Consider the following 23,895-nt stretch of genomic DNA (forward strand, 5'->3'; position numbering starts at 1 on the left):
CTGCGGACATTGCGCATGCGCATTAGCGACTATTCGCTCCGTTGCGACAAAAAAATAACGAGCGAACAACTCGGAATGACCCCCAAGGGGGTGGTAAGTTGACTCAGTAGTATAAATGGTGAATAAACGTGAAGTTAGAACTCCAGATTTATGTCAAAAGATACTCTTCATGTCAGATGAGTTAGTAGGCCTTGAACTAGCTAGCAAGTCATGTTTATTAGGTGATGCAACTTTTGTCATAGAGTATCATGCAGATTAAACTAGATAAGAGTGATTTTCCTTGCTCACTGTGTTTTTTCAGTGAACATTTTATCTGTCCTAATTGAAAAATGTTGAAATGGGAATCCCCATCTTTGTTTTATTATCATTTATAAAGATTTGCATTATAATTTCTCTCATAGAGTGATCAAAGCCTATGGACATAGGGGGTTATTCAGGTCGCATCACAAAGCAATGCTACATCAATTTCCCCGTTGATGGCGCCAGTGCACACACGCAGGTTCCTTCCTACGCTTGTGCAGCCCGTCCAGTGTGATAGCATCGCATTTGCTGTGAGCGGCTCTACCTGTCGATGCAGGGCGGGGGTAGAGACGGACCATTGCTGGGGCGCTGCGGGGAATATGGGGGTGGGTCAGCAGCGTTTTCGGGGTGGCTGCGTGACATCACATGCAGCCGCTTGGAAGGAAAACATGGCAGGCTGCGAAGGCAAGGGGTCATTCACAGTTGCTGCAAACACAATTAAATTACAGTCGCAGCTGCTGGGCAGAACATTCAGCATGCTGGCCTGCCTTGCCCTTCGATGGACGTCACCCAGCATGCAAAAAAAAAAAAAAAAAAGCATTGCAGGTTCTGCTTTTTAGCAGAATCTGCAATACAACCTGAATTACCCCTATTGTACAATAAAAATTTTGTTCATCTGTAGAATTTAGAACAAATTGCTTGAAGATGCTCTCCAAGTTTTATGGTAGTGCTGTTGCATCCGGTTACCTTGTGACATGATTTGTATATTATTTTTCTATTCTTCCAGCTTTTATTTCAACATATCTATGTCTGATTTAAGTAATACTAATTCTTTCACATCTGCTTGAAATTGATAGACCTTTAGCTTAATAATAATAATAATAATAGTGCATTTGCCAATTGACTTGAATTTGATATCAGTGATAACCATAATCTGTTAAATATACAGCCATCAGCTGTGCATTTATAGTTACAAGCAAAGGGTACCAAACAGAGGTCAACAAGCTTTGCACGCAGAATTGTGTGAGCCAACGCGCTTGGTGCCATAGCAACCTGAACAGTGATTATTGTAAGTGCATTTGCTATGGGAATACGAACAAAAAATAATACAGACATACTAAGGGCAAATCTCGGAAAACAGAAATTAAAAGTCAAATGTGAGGACTGAATAGTTTTGTAGCTAATAATATAGCATCCGGTATAACTGTTATAAACTTAAGGTCAAAAGGAAAAAAATTATTTGCATAATAAAATCAGTTATCCAAACTATATTAAAATTATCAGTAAACCAAGTGTTGATTAATAATCAACAGCAATGTTATGCAGATGCTCACCAAAATAATTAGTTGAGACAAATTGATTATAGTTCCAGATATACCATAAGTATAGTGATCGAAAACTAGAGCAGCTACTGTGTGAACATTTGTAAGAGGAGAGAGAAATGCTAAATAGTTTTTGTTAGTAGCGGACTTTATCTCTACTCTGCTTTCTGTAACTATATCAAGTTGTCTCAAGTACTTTTTCTGATACTCATTTGCATACTATTGCTCTGTTGATTGTAACTCATAGCTTGTTTTAATGATTTCTCCCATTTTTCTTGGGTCCTCTGCTTTTCTCTATACAGTACCTCATCTCTTGGGAAACTAATCAGCTCTTTTGGTATCATCTGTACGCAGATGATACTCAAATCTACCTATCCTCCCCTGATTTGTCCCTATCTGTACTGGGCCGTGTCACTGAATGCCTTTCTGCCATTTCATCTTGGATGACATCTCGCCACCTCAAACTTAATATTTCAAAGACAGAGTTAATTTTATTTCCACCAGCCAATAGTAGGTACCAACCTGATATCTCTATCACTGTTGAAAACTCAACAGTCTACCCTACCCCACAAGCTCGCTGCCTAGGTGTCATCTTTGACTCTGATCTGTCCTTTGTTACCCACATTCAATCTGTCTCAAAATCATGTTACATGCATCTAAAAAACATATCCAAAATACGACCATACCTTACACAAGACACTGCTAAAACTCTAATCCATGCTCTCATTATCTCCCGCATTTATTATTGCAAAAGTCTCCTAACTGGTCTTCCCAAAACGAGACTCTCACTACTGCAATCCATTCTGAATGCTGCTGCGGGCTAATCTTCCTCGCTAGATGTTCATCGTCTGCAGATCCATTCGTCAGTCCCTCCATTGGTTACCTGTATTCTACCGTATTCAATATAAATACTCACACAGAAGGCCATTAACCAAACTACTCCAACATACATCACTTCGCTTATCTCAAAATATTGCCCAACCCGACCTCTTCGCTCTTCACAAGATCTGCGTCTCTCATCCACACTCATTACTCGCTCCCACTCACGAATGCAGGACTTTCTTCGGGCTGCACCCACTCTGTGGAATGCCCTACCACGCACAATAAGACTCTCCTCTAGTCTCCGAACCTTCAAGCGTTCCCTGAAAACTCACCTCTTCAGGCAAGCGTATCAAATTCCAGAACCGCCCACATAACTTTCATAAACCTTCCTATCAAATTGCATCAACTCTGCACAGTCCACACACATCCTCACATGTCTTCTCATTCTTCACTTTCCTTCCTCTCGGCCCTGGTTCATCATTGCTGTATGACCATATCATACAGCCCACCAAGAACCTTTGCAATGTGGTGGACATCTATGCAATAGATAACACCTATCCTTGTGTATCCATGCCTATTTCCCTATAGGTTGTAAGTTTACGAGCAGGGCCTTCCTCTATGACTGTTTGTTATTACCCAGTTTTGTTATATCATTGTTATTTCCAATTGTAAAGCGCAAAGGAATTTGCTGTGCTGTATAAGAAACTGTTAATAAATAAATACATTTCTCTTAGTTCCTTTTTCTCTTATGTCCCAGAGGATGCTGGGGTCCACATTAGTACCATGGGGTATTGACAGGTCCACTAGGAGCCACTGGCACTTTAAGAGTTTGAGAGTGTGGGATGGCTCCTCCTTCAAGGCCAGTATAATATAATGAAGATCGGGAAGCAGCACCATGTTCAGGGGGCGGAGCTTCTCCTCAGAGAGGACCCAGCAGCGTTCAGCGCAACTTTCCTGCCTGCAGTTCCTGTACAACAGATGCTGTCCCTCCAAGCAACTCCAGGTATCCTGTGCTGTTCCATTGGTTTGTAGAAGGGCGGGGGGGAGGGGGGAGACTGTGTAAATTAGACAGAAAATATAGAAATAGTGAACCACTGGGCTCTAGGCGGCTGCAGTTGTGTAGACCCTGGATGTCACTCAACACCCTGTAGTATGGATATAAAATAAAGAAGTGAGTACTACCTCAACTGCGCACAGCTCAAAAAGTCCACTCAGATGTTTTACACAATCCGGAACGTGTCAGTCTTTAAAAAGATAGGAGGTAATCTTCCAATCTTTTTCCCTTTAGTCCGTTAGGTAATGGAAATCCTTCAAGGTGGGTCCAATGTTCCTCAAAAGAGAAAATGAAAGAACACTATCGTGTAGTACGTCCTGCTAAGTTGATAGGTCAATCTAGCTTTCGTGACTGATTGTGCTGATTCGTACCGTACTCACGTCTAATTCTGATAAGTTTCCACACATAAAGGTATCTTTATAGGTCCAAATCTCTTCTCACTGGGCAGAAATGTCGCTCACGCTTTATGGATTTCTCCCAGAGTGGTGTCCCAACGTAAAAGAACATGGGGAGAAGATAGCCCGAATTACTATATCACAGTGGAATCCACTCTACCAATCCCACTGACAGCGAAGGAAATAAGCTAGCATACCATACTTACACTCCAAGAGTGTTGACTAAGCCCATAAAGGTATCTTTAACAGTTATTCACAATCAGACACATCAATAAATGTCAGTAACTAGGACGGCAAGCGTACCCCACTTACAGTCGTCCGACTTGCAATAAGCCCATAGCAGTTTCTTTAACCACTTCCTTCCCATGGAGTGGAACTCCAGTAATCGAGTACTTCCAATCTCGGTATAATGAAATATGTATCAAGAGTGGAAGTGGTTAAAAAGGAATTTTTATTGTAACATTCAAATAAAAAACAGTCGGGCAAAAACCCTAATGGACCATCCAGAAGTTGTTTAACACTCAAAAAGGAAAAGATAGGTATTGATTATCTCACCTATTAGAATGGCTGTCCGGAAGGTCCGCAGGAAGTTTATAGCCCTCACACCATCGCGTTTCGACCATGGGTTTTTATCAAGGTGTGTGCTGAGGGCAATTACACATCAATTTATACCCACTCACAGGAAGTGTGTAACAATGTGGGAGGGGACAGACCAATCACTATTCACTGATAAAATAACATGAATTGATATGCTTAAAAAATTGTTTTAACCTATTGTATGTGAAAAGCACCCCTCCTATATTCTAGGGACGTATTTTAAAAAGAAAGTGCTTGCTTTTTAAACTTTAAATAACCTAATTAATAGCGCTGTGCATTCCACCTGGCGCTGGTGGAACGCACAGCTTCCACCAGAAGTGGATGTACATCCGGACCCGATATCTGGCGTGCGTTCCACGTACCTCTGTGGAACGCACGACTTCCGCCGGGGTGACGCAGCCCGGAAGTGCCGCTGCGCTATTGGCGGCCAGGGGAGGAGGTGTGTGCCGGGTGAAGGTCTCATCACATGCGTTCCACTAGACTTAGGTGGAACGCATGTAAGGGCGGAAGTGGTGTGTTAAAGTGGATTATAACCTTCCCACGTTATAAAACATGTATGACAGTGACATGTATAAGAGAACAATCCATTATAGCAATAATAAATGGAATAAAAAAGACAATATTGAATAAATATAAGGGAAGTACATAAATAAGCAGGAGAAAAAATACAGTATAAATTGCAATTTAAAACCATACAATACGATAATAGTACACCGAGGATGTTTATACAGTGGTCCTCCATAATTAGGGGAGGTATTGTATTCATAGAACCACATGATATAGGGAAAATATTAGATAAATACGTAAAACAAGTATAAGAATATACAAGAATAACAAGTGCATTATAATGCAATGGTGGTGTACCCAGGATGTTGATGTGACGGTCCTACATATTATCATAAAAAGGAGAACACTAACTAAGGATGGTTATGGGAGATAGGAGTAGGTAATATAGAAATTGTGCAGAACGATTACAGGGTGTATCTTTTTAACACCTAATATGTGCACGGGACGAATGTAGGAACGGGAGCTGGAACCAAGGGATGTGAGAAAAATCATAAATAGGCCTGAGAGATTCTACTAAGGTCTATTTTGATTTACTAAGATACAGGTTCCCAAATGGATTTTTACAGGAACCATTTGATTTCAAAGTCAAGGTTCATGTATCCAGGTGGTAGTGTTCCTAAATTAAAAATGGTCCTCATCTCAGTCCTCGCTAATCTCTCTTCGATGTCTGTCTTTCTCCAATTTTTTGGTGCCAGTTGTATTCCACAGAATGACACAATCTCTGAAGGTTTGCACATATGATCTTTTTTAAAATGTGATGAAATTCCATGGATTTCCACGCCCTTCTTGATGTTTCTCAGATGTTCGCTCATCCGTTCTTTTAATTTCCGCGTGGTTCTGCCAACATATTGTTTGTTGCAAGCATATTGGACCAGATACACAACATTCTTGTTGTCGCAAGTGATGAAGTCCTTAATCTCAAAATGTATCTTGTTGGTAGTGGATGTGTAGCAAGTGATGGTGGAATTAGTGCTCTTACAATTCCTACACATTTGACAATTACCGCATCTGTAGAATCCCTTAGATCGAATGCTCCTGAGGCTTTTCGGTGCTTCTACTACACTCCTGACCACCTTTTTCCTAACATTGTCTGCTTTCCGGTAGACAAATCGTGGTTTTTCCGTAAGATAGTTCTTAATTATGGGGTCTTTGAGGAGTAGATTCCAGTTCTTCTTGATGATTCGTTCCACCTTCTTATGCTGACTGCTGAATTTGGTTATGAACATGATCTTTCTCTCTTTTTCATTCCCGGTTCCTGAATGTTCCTTGGGTCTTAACATCGGGCTTCTGTTTGTGGTTTCGTATTCTTGATAAGGTATGTCCAAATGTGTCCTATTGTAACCTTTTCCTTCGAACTGCTTCATAAGGTTCTTTCCTTGTAGTCCTTGAGTTTGGAACAATTTTTTCGTAGTCTGTGGAACTGACTTTTCGGTACAGACTTGAGCCAGTTGGGATGATGGTTACTAGAGGATGGAATGTACGAGTTGCAATCTGTAGGCTTGATGTATGTGCGTGTATTAAGTTGGTGGACTTTTCTCTATGGATGCTAATCAGATTTTTTTCTTCTGGACCCAAAGGTAATTATGATTGTGTTTTATTTTTGCTCTGTTATCGTATTGTTAGCTATAAGTCTTGTCCTCTTTTGATTTTCTATTTCTTTTCTATCTTACAATATAGTTGGTGCTGGTTTCTATCTGTATATAGTTGGTGTTGGTTTCTATCTGTATACTGTATGTAGATATATTATTTCCCTAACAACCATATGGGATACTGGGGTCATTCCTTAATACAATGGGGTATAGAGGGTTTCCACAGGAGGCAAGGCACAAAGTCTTCAGCAGTGTGTGCTGGCTCCTCCCCTCTATGCTCCCACCCACAAGCCAGTTTAGAAAAATGTGCCCTCAGGAGAGGATGCACACTCTGGAGCTCCAGAGAGTTTTCTTCAGTTTCTTTGAAGCTTTTATTATTTTGAGTATGCTGTCTGGACAACAGCAGACCTGCATCAAGGGAGCCCACGGGCGGGGGACACGGACGGATGGTTACTGGACTTTTAAGGTGCGGAGCAGATCCCCGCTGCAGGACCACTGTCCTGAGGGGGTATTTGTTACTGCTGGGCATTGCGCTCAGTGAGTTCACCCGCAGGGGACCCCCGGAGGGGGTCCCCTGGCCCCCTACTTCACTGTCATGTAGGTGATAGCCACTAGACCAACAGAGGGACTTCCACACCGTAAAAAGCTGGAAATAGCCTGTATAATCATACACAGAAGCTCCGGCCGCCATTAGAGAGTGTAGCTTAACTCAGAGTGGGACCAGAAGCTCTGCTGGCGCCTTCCTGTTTCTCCTCGTGCAGCAAGAACACTGAGCTCCTTACAGGCACTACAGACAAGCTGAGTACAGGGTGTGGAGGGGTTAAGCAGAGTTGGCAGCATATAAACAGCGCTGATAACAGCTCTTTATATAATTTAGAGCTCTCATAAACAAACACAGCAGCCAGCACTCTCACTGGGGGTGCTAGGTTTTCTTGGTGTGCTGGTCTCCATTCCTCTGGGTTCCCATACACATACCACTGGGGTGTTACAGTGCCTGCAAAAGTGTTTTGTGTGTGGGTGTACACTTTTTGCAATATGGTCAAAAAGCTTACCTGCATGGTTTGCAGTGCAAAATTCTCCCCCATGTCTACCTCACAGGTCACGTGAGCAATGCATGTCCCCTCCACTTAGTGGGATTTCTGCAGGGGAGTCACAAGAACCACCATGGGTTAATAATATAAAATTCATGATAGACAAAATGTCCTAACAGTTTTCTGTCAATGCGCAACAGACACAGCAAATGCAACAGGCCCTAAATGACCTGTCTGCCAGGGTGGATAAATTTACCCCTTCCCCGGGACAAACGCGTAAGCGTGGATTGTCAGCCATTACCTCAGATTCTGAGGAAGAAGTGCTGGAAGAAGTGGAGGGGGAACCGGACTCGCTTACGGAGTCCCAGTCCTTGTCACAAGGCACGGAGCCTTTAATTACGGCTATAAGAGAGGTATTGGAAATACCATCAGCAGACCATTTGGAAGAGAACTCCTTTTTATGTTACAGAAAAGGGCCAAAATATATTTTCCTGAGTCAAAGGATTTAGAGGACACATTTAAGATAGCCTGGCAAAATCCTGAGAAAAAATTTCAGGTGTCAAAACGGTTCATATCTGCTTTCCCCTTTGAACCGTCAGGGAGGAAGGTGTGGGAGAGTCCCCCGGTAGTAATTGCCTCAGTCGCACGCCTGTCAAAGAAGGTGGTGCTCCCTGTCCCAGGTGCATCGAAGCTAAAAGATGTAGGGGATAGAAAAATAGAGGCTACGCTTAAATCTATGTACACAGGGAGCGGGGCATCTCAGTGCCCAGTCCTAGCTAGTGGCTGGATGTCAAAGGCTATATATACCTGGGCAACACAGGTTCAGGAGGGCCTTTTAGGTGACATGTCTTTCTGTCGCGAGCGGGCGTATTGCTCAAACAAATCCAGGATACCGCTCGGGTCCTGTGCGAAGCGCAGAAAGAGCTAGGAGCTATTAATGCGAGAAATACTGCCATGGCCATGTCAGCCCATAGGGCACTATAGCTGTGTCAGTGGATCGCGGACGCGGATTCAAAGCGCAGCGTGGAATCCCTTCCCTTCTCAGGTGAAAGGTTGTTTGGAAGTGAGTTACTACGGCAATGCTATGGCAGGGAAATCCACTTTCCTTCCATCTGGAACCCCACAGGTTAATCGTTCTTTTCCAGGACCGTTGCACCAGTCCTTTCAGTCTGCCAGGTTTCGGTCAAGAGCGAGGGGAGCCTCCAATGCACTTAGAGGCACCAGAGGTAAGCTTAAGGAGTCAGCAACTACAGGATCTCAGGAGCAGAGCATCGGTACAGCGGCTTCCAAGATCTTGGCATGACGGTGTTCCCCCACCCCGAGAGACACTCGAGGTGGGAGCACGTTTACTTCACTTCACTTCAGCCAAGTGTGGGAAGACTCTTTCCAAGATCCTGGGTCAGGGATATTATTTCTCATGGTTACAGGCTGGAGTTCGACACAGCTCCTCCCCAACGATTTTTACGATCGGGCTTGCCAACCTCGAAAGACTCTCAGATAGTCCTACAACAGGCCATAAAGAATTGGTCCAGTCCCTGGTGATTGCTCCAGTACCAATCCAAAAACAGGGTCAGGGTTAATATTCCAACCTGTTTGTGGTACCAAAGCCGGATGGCTCGCTAAGACCTATCCTGAATTTAAAATCACTAAACTCTTGTCTAAGGGTTTTCAACTTCAAGATGTAATCCCTAAAAAGCAGTGATCCTCGGTTTAGAGAAAAAAGAGTTTCTGGTGTCCTTGGAAGTAATTGACGCCTCATCAGGCTTACCTAAGGTTCACTTTACAAGATGACCACTATCAGTTCCGGGCATTGCCATTTGGACTGTCCACGGCTCCGCGGGTATTCATGAAGGTGATGGCAGAGATGATGCTCCTACTCAGGACTCAGGGAGTCAACGTGGTTCCTTATCTGGATGACCTCCTGATAAAGGCGAGATCAGAGGAGCTTCTAGTGCTCGGAGTCAACCGCACTATTCAGGAGCTTTTGCATCAAAGATGAATTCTGGATTTACAGAAGTTCCATTTGTTGACCTCTCAACGACTCCAGATTCTGGGAATGATCCTGGATACAGTGGAACAGAAGGTGTTCCTCTGGAGGAAAAGGTGACAACCCTCCAGGACTTGGTCAGAGATGTTCTGCGACCAACTCGGATTTCAGGTCATCTTTGCATCTGCTTCCTCAATCGTCGCAGATTTTTGCATCTGCTTCCTCAGTCGTCACAACCTCCATCCCGGGAAATTGGTGACTCAACGAGCAAGTGTTCAATCAGCATCTTTGCATCTGCTTGCTGGGCAAGATAGTGGCCTTGTACGAGGCAATACAATACAGAAGGTTCCATGCCAGGACCTTTCAGCTGGATGTATTGAACAAGTGCATGAACAAAAGGGAGAAAGGAGAAGGCTCTTGTGTGGGCGCACTCATTAATTGTAGTTAAATAACTAGAATAAATAACACTAGGTTAATTAGTCAGCAGATAAAACAAAGTTTATTTGGAAATATTAAGAATATAATTGCCCCTTATTAAGGAAATGTGAATGATCCCAGATAAAAATGTTCTGGTCCTGCCTCAGGAAATGAGATGGAGAGGGGTAGAGACACTGCAAGTCATAAACCCTTTCTCACCCGGCCAGTACAGATGATCTGTATTAATGAGATCAATTAGGTCAATTGATTTTAAATTCTGTCATAATCCTAATGAAGGAATAGCAGCTATTATTGGTAGTAAGCGATAATAGAAACAAATCAATGGATATACCAGGGTAAAGAAAGAAAAGGATAGAAACAAATGGTGATGCTGCTGTTGGAGTCACATACCACACATCATATGCAATGATTAATGTTCTACAACACTGAGTATTCCCTGTGAGTCTCCACCTCAGGTACTAACTCAGCCCACACTGTTTCGCTTCCAAGATCGGACGAGATCGGGCATTAGCAGTGTGGTTTGATAGTAGAAAGATTTGGTCAGACGTCCAATGAGAGTGCACCTATATAGGGAGGGATAATTTGCTGGGTCTTATAGATACAGTGTGGATCTGCTTTTTGTGTTAGGCAGGAGACATCAAGTCCCACAAGGTGGTATTGTGTCCCTGGATCACAAATGAGAGTCCACGGAAAAGAAAGATATATAGATATATGATATAACACCCTGAAAAAAATATATATATATAATAAGAAAGGAGATCAATGAGGCTATGGTTATTAGGATCGGGTGATAGAAATTGCCCGTCCGTAAAGATAAAGAAACACGGATCAAAAAAACTTTATATATATGTGTACATTGGTACTAGTTTAAAGAACAGAAAATAATCAAAGGTAATTGTAGATACGGATAAATAGTACTCGTATATGCAATGAAATAATCACTAGTGACATGGGTGTCATTAGAAGCACTTTATGTGAAATGGAGCTGTTATAATCATTAGGATAAAAGGGAATAGACATGAAATTCTCACATAGCCCATACAGCGATATGACACCAGGATTCTGCAGGAGGAAAGTCAAAGGAGAATGCAGTATTCCTTTCCTATGAAATGCAGTTTTTAATCCTAATGCAATGAACTAAGATGCATTAAACCTTGATAAAGACATAAATGACGCTGCACGGATATAGATACAATTTCTATGACAGCTGGGCAAAAATTAGCCCAAAATGACCACATAGCCCATGCAGCAATATGACACCAGGATTCTGCAGGAGGAAAGTCAAAGGAGAATACAGTATTCCTTTCCTATGAAATGCAGTTTTTAATCCTAATGCAATGAACTAAGATGCATTAAACCTAGATAAAGGCATAAATGACGCTGCACGGATATAGATACAATTTCTATGACAGCTGGGCAAAAATTAGCCCAAAATGACAGGGTGGAATGATCTGACCTGAGGCTAGGAGTGAATCAATTGCAGTTGGACAAAACAGGACCCATTGGAATGGAAAACGCGTTTCACCCCTGTGGGGCTTGTTCACTTCCTGGGTCTGTGTGTGATAAGCTAGGAGATTTATACCTCCTGATTAGGACTGTAATCCAATAAAAACGAGGCTGGGTAATTGGTGTGAGAGTGGACGCCGTAGGCCGCCGTCATCTGCGACCAGAAGGAGTGCTGGGACGGAAAGGAAAAAACGGAAGGTCCGCGGCGCCATTTTGGAAGAGGGCAGTTAGCCCTTAGTTGTATGGCCATGGGTCTATAATGATAAAAAGAAGGACAGACCTGGCGCGCTATGTGCGATAGGTTTGCGATTGATTGTATGTAAAACTGGATTTGAAATATGGAATTGTGGGTAAAACGGAACCTAATGTTTTAGAATGTGCGCTCGCAATAGCTTGTAGTGACCGTTATAGTTAGACGTTCCGCCCTGTTTGTAATCACTGGGCAGCGTATATATAAGTGATTAGTGCGCCAGCTGATATAATAGCTGTCGGCGGAATCCAAAGGGACGGAACATTATCCGCCATTTTGGATAGGGGCAGATATGCCCTTGCTATGCGGCTAGTAGGATAATGTTAATGGGTTGATTTAATGTGACCGCAGGGCAAGGTGTATATAGTAATTTGTGCGCCTGCTGACATGAAAAGCTGTAGGCGGACTTGGTGGACAGAACATTATCGGCCATTTTAAAATGGGGCAATTATGCCCTTGATATGATGTTAGTGGGTTAGATGTGGTATTGTGTGGGTATGTTGGGGATGTTGGATGTGGGTGTAGATGTGGGTAAACGATTGTAAGTGGTGATGGTAGGTAGGTAATGTGAAGGGAGTGCCATGGAATTGTTGATGCGGCGATCTGGGGACGTGAAGTGGAGGAACAAATGGATAGGTGATGTATGCCTAGGTGTATCCAGGATCTGGATGGGGCAAATGAATAGTAGGGTGGGGTGGGCTGTTGGGGGAGGGGGAGAAGAAAAAGAAAAAGAATGGGGAGAGGGGGGTTGTTTGTGTGGGGGGTGGGGGGGGGGTTTGTGTGGGGGGGAGGGGGGTTTTTTGGTAGTGTTATTAGTTGTGGAGGGGGGAAGGGGGGAAAAAAAGGGGGGGAAAAAGGGTAAAAGAGGGGGTTAGTGGGTGGGGAGTGGGGGATTGAAAATTGGAGCTGGGGTAGTAGTAGTGGGCTAGGTGGGGGAGTGTGTGGGGGGGAGAGGGGAAATGTGAGTGGAAAAATGAGGGGGGGGGGGGTTTGGGGGTGGGGGGGGGGGAAAGGGGGGGGGTTAAAAAGGGGGGGGAGGGGGGAGGAATATGTGAGGGGAGCTAATGGAATGATGTGGTTGGGGGTTATGACAATGTGAACATAAACATAAAGCAGATTAAAAATTATTAAAATACCAAATTGTGGTAACGGATTACTAAGTGTGTTAGTGGGGTGTAGGTTTTACAAGAAAGCCCCATAATTGATATTCTCATTGAGTCCCAATGGTTTTAGGCTGCCCAGACGGAAAATCCATTCACTTTCTCTTTTTAATAGTTCTTGAGTAATATCACCTCCACGGATGCCCAACTTGATGTGGTCAAGACAGAAAACTTTCAGATCCTTGGTTGATCCTTTGTGGGTAGAGTAGAAGTGTCTGGCAACTGAAGTAAGTTGTTTCATTCGTGTGATATCGTGTTGAGCATTCCTGATATTTCCCATATGTTCTAAAATCCTCTCTTTTAGTTTTCTGGTGGTCATGCCTATGTATTTGAGGTCACAGCTGCAAGTTAGACAGTAAATTACTGTCTGTGAGTTGCAGTTAAAGAAATGTTGTATCTTGACCGATTGTCCATATCTATCAGTGACTGTATTGTTACGTAGAATATGTGGACATAATTTGCAGTGACCACAGGGGAAGGTACCAGTTGTCTGCGGTTTTTTGGAGGTGGAAGTCATGAAGTGACTGCGGACCACATGATCCTTGATATTTTTTGACCTGCGCCAGCTCATTTGAACTGGAGTATTGGCGTATGGTGCAAGGTCCGGATCTAATTGTAATACCGGTAGATGCTTGGATATGGCGTTTTGAAGCATTCGCCATTCTGGGCAAAAAGTGCCAATGAACCTGATGTTATCTTCTTGTACGGGTTTTTCCTTGATTTTTCTGAAAATGAGATCTTCTCTTTTGATCGTCTTAGTGGCTGAGTAGGCACGTTTGAGCGAACGTTTGCTGTAGCCTCTGGCCAGAAGACGGTTGGTTAGTTCCCAGCTTTTCTTGTGAAATACCGAGTCTTCCGAGCAGTTCCTTCTCAAACGCAGGTACTCCCCCTTGGGAATGTTTTCAATTGTTGGGGGAAAATGTGAACTAGTTTGGTGAAGAAGGCTATTGGTTGCTGTCTCTTTGCGGTATAATTCAGTTGCCAAAAAACCTGTGTTGGATTTGTAGATGTTGAGATCCAGAAAGGGGACCGTTTCTGAGCTGATGGTGTATGTAAGTACTATATTGAGATCATTAGTGTTAAGCAATTTGATAAATTCTGTAAGTAGTTCTTTGTTACCATCCCAGATGATGAAAATGTCGTCGATGTAACGAAGCCACATGACGATGTGTGAGATGTATTTTTCATTGGCAGAGTTGAAGACGGCACAATGTTCCCACCATCCAAGGAAAAGGTTGGCATAAGTGGGCGCACAAGCTGCGCCCATTGCTGTCCCTCTTATTTGTAAGTAAAATTGGTCTTTGAAGACAAAGTAATTTTTGGCAAGGACAAAGTGAAGTAACTGTTGGAGAAAGTTGGAGAAATCACTTTCTCCTCCTTGATCAAGAAAGAATTTAACTGCTGTGAGGCCATGGTGATGGCTAATACTGGTGTATAGAGCCTCCACATCACACGTCACTAGCAAGAAATTATTTTCAAAATGTATATCATGAATTTTTCTTAGAAGGTCTGCTGTGTCTTGTAAGTATGATGGTAATGAAAGTACAAATTCTCGGAGATGTAAGTCAAGGAATCGACTGGGTTTTTCCAAAAGTCCTCCGTTACCTGACATAATTGGTCTGCCAGGGGGATGTTCAGCGTCCTTATGTATTTTGGGTAATAGGTAGAATGTGGGTGTTTTTGGATTTTGAACTGTTAGGTATTTGAATTCTTGTTGTGTGATAGTACCTCTTGTTGCTGTGTCCTGAATCAGGTGGTTATAAGACTGAAGGAAATCCGAAGTGGGATTGCCCAAAAGCTTCTTATAACAAGTGGTATTGTCTAATTGGCGTCGAGCTTCAGTGATATACATTTGCTGTGGCCAAATGACAATGTTGCCCCCCTTGTCTGATGGTTTGATGATAACGTCCCTCCAGCTTTGAAGTTCTTGTAATGCCCGTCTCTCATGGAATTTGAGATTGGAGGGGAAGCGATGTATGTTCTTCTTAGTCTGGATATATATGTTATCAAATTCTTTGGAGACTAAATTAAGAAAGACTCGAATTTCGGGGCTATTTTGATCCGGAGGGAAAAAGGAGGACTTGGGTCTACATGTAGGTCTAGATGTGGAGGCTTCATTGTCTGCTGATTCCATATGGAGATCTTCTAGGATGGTAAGGGCGTTTAGGTCCTCCATAGATAAATCGGGATCAGGTGTATTGGCAAAATTTCTATTTTTTGAGAAAAATTTCTTCAGGAGGAGTTTTCTACCATAGAGTCGAAGGTCTTTTTCCCACAAAAAACGGTCAAAGGATCGGGAGGGTGAGAAAGAGAGTCCCTTGGTAAGTATGGTCATATGATCTGAAGATAAGATTTTGTCCGATAAATTGATGACTTGTAATTGGCCTGTGGAGGCCGGATCTATCGTGTTGTCTTTCTCTGTCTCACAGGGTATCTCGGGTTCCGGGGTATATCCCAATCTGAGTTTCTTGGGTTGTCTCTTCTGTCCCCCTCGCCTTGTCTTCCTCGTGATTTGAAACGGCCTCTCCCTCTCTGGCCTCGTTCTAAAAAACGTGGGGAGAATTCATCAGTGTCTTCTCGATCAAAGTTTTCACTAGCCGAGTCGCCGCTGTTTGAGGATTCGAATTCTGATAGTGTGGGGTCCTCCCGTATTTTTTTATTGTTGTTCCTGTTGTTGGGGGGTGGCGGGTTCCACCTGAAAACGTCTCCTTTGGAAAAGTCTCTCTTATCCCGCATAAACTTTCCTCGTTTACGGTCTACGATGTTGCGTTCATAGTTGTCGATCTCTTTTTTGAATTTTTCAAAAGCAGTCTGAAAAGTCGAATCCTTTTCCCAAGTCTCCAGGGTCTTTCCCAAATCTGCGATTTCTTTTTCTACCTGATCAATCACTAGAGTATCGTGTTTGATTAGTATGTGTAATAGTTCGTTAGAACATTTCAAAAGGGCTGTTTCCCATTCTGTTTTTAAATTATCCGTCGCGAGTGGAAAGGAGGGGAAGATCTTGGGTCTTAAGCCTCTTGGTGCAATTTTGTGTTTTACATAATTTTCTAGAGTGGTTACATCCCACGATAAACGAACTCTTCTCTGTAAGTTCTTCTGTAATTTGGAAAAACTTGTTTTCCAATCACTGCTTAAAGAGGTTGGTTCTGATGTCTCAGAGAATGGATCACCAAAATTGTCCAGGTTTTGGCGTCTTGTTAATTCATTTTTTAGGGAAAATGTAGTCATAATTGAGTATGATATTGTCGTAAGTAGATGTCCACAGTGCAAAGATAAATGAGAATTATTGTTTATTATTTTTAGGGATCACGGGGCAAAAAATGGTTAATAAGTGAGAGAATACAAAATGATAATAATGGACCGTGCCTATGGGTCAGAGGCTGGTGTATTCATCAGCATAGAATAATAACTGTTTACACAAAGGGGGCGACCCGGCACTGGTCTAAAAATGGTTTTTGATTACAGAAAACCCAAAAATTGGACAATTTTTTTAAGTAAATCTTTAATATAATGTCCAGTTTGGGGGTGCGCCCAGAGCCAGTGACATATGCATGAACAAAAGGGAGAAAGGAGAAGGCTCTTGTGTGGGCGCACTCATTAATTGTAGTTAAATAACTAGAATAAATAACACTAGGTTAATTAGTCAGCAGATAAAACAAAGTTTATTTGGAAATATTAAGAATATAATTGCCCCTTATTAAGGAAATGTGAATGATCCCAGATAAAAATGTTCTGGTCCTGCCTCAGGAAATGAGATGGAGAGGGGTAGAGACACTGCAAGTCATAAACCCTTTCTCACCCGGCCAGTACAGATGATCTGTATTAATGAGATCAATTAGGTCAATTGATTTTAAATTCTGTCATAATCCTAATGAAGGAATAGCAGCTATTATTGGTAGTAAGCGATAATAGAAACAAATCAATGGATATACCAGGGTAAAGAAAGAAAAGGATAGAAACAAATGGTGATGCTGCTGTTGGAGTCACATACCACACATCATATGCAATGATTAATGTTCTACAACACTGAGTATTCCCTGTGAGTCTCCACCTCAGGTACTAACTCAGCCCACACTGTTTCGCTTCCAAGATCGGACGAGATCGGGCATTAGCAGTGTGGTTTGATAGTAGAAAGATTTTCTGTTCTTTAAACTAGTACCAATGTACACATATATATAAAGTTTTTTTGATCCGTGTTTCTTTATCTTTACGGACGGGCAATTTCTATCACCCGATCCTAATAACCATAGCCTCATTGATCTCCTTTCTTATTATATATATATATATTTTTTTCAGGGTGTTATATCATATATCTATATATCTTTCTTTTCCGTGGACTCTCATTTGTGATCCAGGGACACAATACCACCTTGTGGGACTTGATGTCTCCTGCCTAACACAAAAAGCAGATCCACACTGTATCTATAAGACCCAGCAAATTATCCCTCCCTATATAGGTGCACTCTCATTGGACGTCTGACCAAATCTTTCTACTATCAAACCACACTGCTAATGCCCGATCTCGTCCGATCTTGGAAGCGAAACAGTGTGGGCTGAGTTAGTACCTGAGGTGGAGACTCACAGGGAATACTCAGTGTTGTAGAACATTAATCATTGCATATGATGTGTGGTATGTGACTCCAACAGCAGCATCACCATTTGTTTCTATCCTTTTCTTTCTTTACCCTGGTATATCCATTGATTTGTTTCTATTATCGCTTACTACCAATAATAGCTGCTATTCCTTCATTAGGATTATGACAGAATTTAAAATCAATTGACCTAATTGATCTCATTAATACAGATCATCTGTACTGGCCGGGTGAGAAAGGGTTTATGACTTGCAGTGTCTCTACCCCTCTCCATCTCATTTCCTGAGGCAGGACCAGAACATTTTTATCTGGGATCATTCACATTTCCTTAATAAGGGGCAATTATATTCTTAATATTTCCAAATAAACTTTGTTTTATCTGCTGACTAATTAACCTAGTGTTATTTATTCTAGTTATTTAACTACAATTAATGAGTGCGCCCACACAAGAGCCTTCTCCTTTCTCCCTTTTGTTCATGCATATGTCACTGGCTCTGGGCGCACCCCCAAACTGGACATTATATTAAAGATTTACTTAAAAAAATTGTCCAATTTTTGGGTTTTCTGTAATCAAAAACCATTTTTAGACCAGTGCCGGGTCGCCCCCTTTGTATTGAACAAGTGGTCAGGTTCACACCTACATATGCATCGAATGATACGTCTTTCACCACAAGCGAGGATGTCACTCCTGTGGTGGTTGCATTCTCCAAACCTTCTAGCCGGCTGGAGCTTCGGGAGTCAGGATTGGATCCTTCTCACGACAGACACAAGTCTGAAGGGATGGGGAGCAGTGACTCAAGAACTCCAGTACCAGGGCCGGTGGACTTTGCTGCAAGCCCAACTTCCTATCAACATTCTGGAGTTGCGGGCTGTGTGCAACGCTTTGCTTCAGGCCTATTCTCTACTTCGGAACCAGGCCATCCAGGTCCAGTCGGACAACACGACGACGATGGCATACATCAATCGTCAAGGTGGAACAAAAAGCAGAGCTTGCGTGAGAGAAGTATCCAAGATACTCTTCTGGACAGAAAAACACGCGTGGACTGTTTCAGCCATCTTCATTCCTGGAGTGGACAACTGGGAAGCGGACTTCCTCAGTCGTCACAACCTCCATCCCGGGAAATTGGGGACTCAACGAGCAAGTGTTCAATCAGCTTGTGGCTCTGCGGGGTCGTCCACAGATCGACCTAATGGCGTCTCGGCTCAACAAGAAGCTCAGCCTATATTGTTTGAGAACCAGGGACCCTCAGGCAGTGGCAGTGGATGTACTGACAACCAGGTGGTCCTATCGACTGGTGTATATGTTCCCTCTGATTCCATTAATCCCAAGGGTGTTAAAGAGAATCAGAAGTCAAAGAGCAGAGGCAATCTGGGTGGCCCCAGATTGGCCTCGAAGGACGTGGTACGCGGATCTTCTGGACATGTTGGTCGAGGATCCTTGGCCTCTACCTCTAAGAGAAGATCTACTTCAACAAGGACCGTTCGTCTACCCGGACTTACGGCATCTTCGTTTGACGGCTTGGCGGTTGAGCAGCAGATCCTAGCTCAAAAGGGCCTGGACAATAAAGTTATATTCACTAGGCTCCAGGCGCGGAAACCGGTGACATCGTCACATTACTATCATATCTGGAGGAGATATATATCCTGGTGAGAGAAGGAGAGACTTCCACCTGCGGATTTTAAACTAGGACTATTCCTGCATTTTCTGCAGGCTGGCATGGATTGGGCCTGCGTCTGGGATCTCTTAAAGTTCAGATTTCGGCCTTATCACTATTCTTCCAGAAGAAATTGGCTGTTCTGCCTGAAGTGCAGACCTTTCTCCAAGGGGTTCTACATATACATCCTCCCTTTGTGCCTCCGGCAGCACCATAGGAGCTGGATGTTGTATTGAATTTCCTACAGTCATCATGGTTCAAACTTCTGACGTCAGTAGAAGACAAGTACCTTACGTGGAAGACCGTAATGTTGCTGGCCCTGGCATCTGCCAGGCGTGTTTCAGAATTGGGGTCCTTGTCGTGTAAGAGTCCTTATTTGATTTTCCATGAGGATAGAGCAGAACTCAGAATGCGGCAACAGTTCTTGCCGAAGGTGGTCTCGGCATTCCACCTCACTCAAGCTATCGTAGTTCCATCTAGTTCAGGGATACCTGACATCCCAGAATCACTGGATGCTGTTAGAGCCTTGAAGACCTATGTCAAAAGAACGGCTCGGACTAGGAAGACAGATTTCCTCTTTGTGCTTTACGATGCGCAAAAGAAGGGTTGCCCTGCTTCAAAGCAGTCTATTGCTCATTGGATTCGGATGATCATTCAACAAGCGTATGTGTCGGCAGCATTACCGGTGCCTAAGTCTCTGAAAGCCCACTCTACAAGAGCGGTGGAATCTTCCTGGGCGGAATCTTCGGAGTCTCTGCCTTACAATTTTGCCGAGCGGCTACCTGGTCAGGGAAGAATACGTTTGTAAAGTTCTACAAGTTTGATACCCTGGCCAAAAAGGATACCCAGTTTGGTCAGGCGGTGTTGCAGAAGTCTCTGCATGTTCCCGCCCATTCTGGAAGCTTTGGGACATCCCCATCGTATTAAGGAATGACCCCAGTATTCCATATGGTTGTTAGAGAAAATAGGATTTTAATTACCTACCAGTAAATCCTTTTCTCGTAGTCCATATGGGATACTGAGTTTTTCTGCAGGTTCTTGTTCAAGTTATCCTGTTCAGTATTACTGTTTGCTAGACTTGTTGCCACATGTTATGGCCAATGTGTTAAAAATGTATATCCAGTTGTTCTGGTTTGTGTGTTATGGTGTGCTGGTGTGAATCTCACCACATATTGGGGGTCATTCCGAGTTGTTCGCTCGCTGCCGTTTTTCGCAGCGCAACGATCAAGTGAAAAAGTGGCAATTCTGCGCATGCGTTAAGTACTTTCACACAAAAATTTGTAGTTTCACACAAGCTCGAGCGACGTTTTTCAGTTGCTCGAGTGATCGTAGTATGATTGACAGGAAGTGGGTGTTTATGGGTGGCAACTCGGCGTTTTCAGGGAGTGTGCTAAAAACCGCAGGCGTGCCAGGCAAAAACGCAGGAGTGGCTGGAGAAACGGAGGTCACCAACACATTCAATAAGACTGTGGATGTCAACAGCTTTATCTTGGCATCCAGTGGGCACCATCCCACCTGGCTCAAAGGTATACCAATGGGCCAGTACAAGAGATTAAGGAGGAACTGCTCCAGAATCAGTGACTATGACACACAAGGGACCACCCTTAGCAATAGATTCAGAGAAAAGAAATACCACCCAGAGTTAATTCAAAAGGCTTTCACCACAGTGAGAGGAAACGATAGAGCACCACTTCTAGAATACAACAAGAAACCAGAACAGGCAACAAGTACTGAAGAACCTCTATTCATTACACAGTTCTCACAACAAGCGAACAAGGTGAAAAAGATTCTTGAGAAACACTGGCCCATATTACTACAAGACGACACCTTAGCCAAAATCTTACCTCCAAAGGTGGTATACAGAAAAGCCCCCGCTATAAATCAAAAATTAGTACACAGCTGCATACCACCAACTAACAAAACACAAACCACAATAGATGGGACGCACAAGAAAGGATATTTTTTTCCACTGTGGGACTTGTATAGGATGTAAAACCACGGGCGCAAAAAGCACTGCACCCACATGCAACATGAGATCTGTGAGCAATGACTATAAATTTAGGATTAGGGACAGGCTAACATGTCACACCCAGGGCATCATATACATATTACAGTGCCCGTGCGTAAAACACTATATAGGAAGGATGATAAGACCGTTAAAAGCAAGAATAGCCGAGCATGTACGGAACATCAGGAAGGGGACAGAAGAATACCCGTTATCTTTACACTTTAGGGACTACCATCATTCAGATCCCACATTACTCAAATTCACGGGGCTAAAAGAGGTGAAAAGAAACTGGAGAGGAGGGGACTTCATTCACAAAATCAACAAGGAAGAATTGAGCATGATTGTCAATATGGGGACCCTAGCCCCAAGGGGTCTCAATATTGACAATGAGATCAGGTCGGTCATCTGCAAATAATCTTAAAGACAATAAGGTCCGATACTACAACAGTAGCACAACATCATCCGAATACTGTACACCCCTCTTTTACTCATTTTAGACACCATCAGCAGGAGAACTACAAATATTAATATAGGGTACTTATTTCTAATATATAATGATGCAGAGGCATTACAAACATGGATTTAACAAATACATAAATAAGATATCTGTATTATTTGTATATCTCTCCTAAACATTATACTAGATCAGCTATGTCACATCATACTCCAATTTTGGAAATAGGACCCTACCACTTTAGAGAAATAACACTGACTTTGATAGACAGGTCAGAGGCCAAATCAGTGATACAATCCTTCATCCAATCAGAACAGGTCTGGTTTGATAGACAGGTCAGAGGCCCAATCAGTGATACAATCCTTCATCCAATCAGAACTGGTATGGCCCAACCAGAAACATACAAATCAGAACAGGTATGGTTTGATAGACAGGTCAGAGGCCCAATCAGTGATACAATCCTTCATCCAATCAGAATTGGTATGGCCCCCTCAGAAACATACAAATCAGAACAGGTCTGGTTTGATAGACAGGTCAGAGGCCAAATCAGTGATACAATCCTTCATCCAATCAGAACTGGTATGGGGCCCCCTCAGAAACATACAAATCAGAACAGGTCTAGTTTGATAGACAGGTCAGAGGCCTAATCAGTGATACAATCCTTCATCCAATCAGAGCTGGTATGGCCCCCTCAGAAACATATAAATCATGTCAATCTAGACACTTCAAGCACTCCCAGAGGAAAACCGAAAGGTTGAAACGCGTTGGAGGAACTACAAAGAAAGAACCACTACAGATTCAAAGCCTTCATCAGGAAGACTCTTTCCCACGTCGAAAAGACACGGTCACGTGACCGGACCAACCCGGAAGCCAGCAGCGCTGCTAGGATACCAGACAGCAGAGGAAGCCGGTGACGGAGCGCGGCGTGCGGCTGGAGCGGGCGACAGGTGAGTTCTCTGTAAGCGATGGGAGAGGCGCAGCTAGCCGCTCTGCAGAGCGGCATCTGAATCCTTTCCCCACCGAAAGACAGGACCACCTCTCTGACCGACCTGCACCCGGGGGGCGTCTGAATAAGGACGCACCACGGGCAGCAGGGGCAGAGAGGGGAAACCAGTCCGGAGACCCATTTTTTTACCCCACTTATGCCACCACCGTAAGCTCAGAGCATCGTGAAGGTTTTAAAGATTTTTTACCAACACCAGCATTTGTTATTATATTTTTCCCCTAAAGACTTTTCAACAGCAGATGTGCGGGACGCCGCAGTTTGTAATATAACCTGCATGAACTTTATAAGAGACAATATCGCCCACCCTGGGCATTAACAGCACACCTTTAGATTGGCCAGTATACAATAAATACAGTGCCTCACAACAATTAATTTGCATCATATTGTTATTTTTGTGATTTCTATATCCAAGTGCAAACTCATATTTGGGTCTGTTCATACATTATCCTTTATTACATCTGATGTGCATTCGTTAGCTAAACACACACACCTTAGGGGTTGAGCGCAGTTCTATTGTGGTATATCCACTAAGCTTCTCCATTTACGTATAGGTGGGTTGGAACACCCATCAGAACGAGCAGCACACCTCGGCTAGCTATAGAATAAAGACACTCAGTGCGCAGAACCCTCCAATTTATAGTTCAAGATGTTTGGAACAACCTCCCTGCCGAGTTCCTTCATAAACTGTGTGCAAGTATACCTAGAAGAATTGATGCGGTTTTGAAGGAAAAGTGTGGTCATAGCAGCATTTTTTCCACACCTGCCTAAAACTTTCGCACAGTACTGTGTGTGTGTGTTTTTAATATGCGATCGCATCCCTGAAGGATGAGATTGCATAGTGATTGACAGGCACATAGTGATTAATGGGCTATTTAAGCAAAAACTGTTACGGACTCTGAATAACCCCCTTAGTGCACACATGATCATGCGAAACAAGTCCACAGAATAGTTCATACTGTTGATTCTAGTATGATATGTGCTCTCCTGCTTTCTCTAGAAGCAGATATATTCTTGACAGATGTTTTTGACCATTATTTCTTGTGATCCTTCACAATTTTGGTTTAGAGGGCAATTCTGTTTAAAAGGGAAACAAACATTTTATACCTCCCATCAGCTTTTCGTGAATGATATCCCCTATGAACCTTTTAATAGTGGCAGTTGTATAAGACAGTGTTGTGCTCTTTAAACCTTAACATTTACATACCTCCCAACGTTTGTGTGC

General features: G+C 43.1%; 1 protein-coding gene across 6 annotated transcripts in view; it reads left to right on the plus strand.

Annotated features, from left to right (window-relative positions):
• The window catches only part of LRRC20 (leucine rich repeat containing 20), a 1,148,610-nt gene that overhangs the window by 363,276 nt on the left and 761,439 nt on the right, over nucleotides 1-23,895 (plus strand). The window lies entirely within an intron of this gene.

Source organism: Pseudophryne corroboree, chromosome 3, assembly GCF_028390025.1.
Source record: "Pseudophryne corroboree isolate aPseCor3 chromosome 3, aPseCor3.hap2, whole genome shotgun sequence".
NCBI lineage: Eukaryota > Metazoa > Chordata > Amphibia > Anura > Myobatrachidae > Pseudophryne > Pseudophryne corroboree.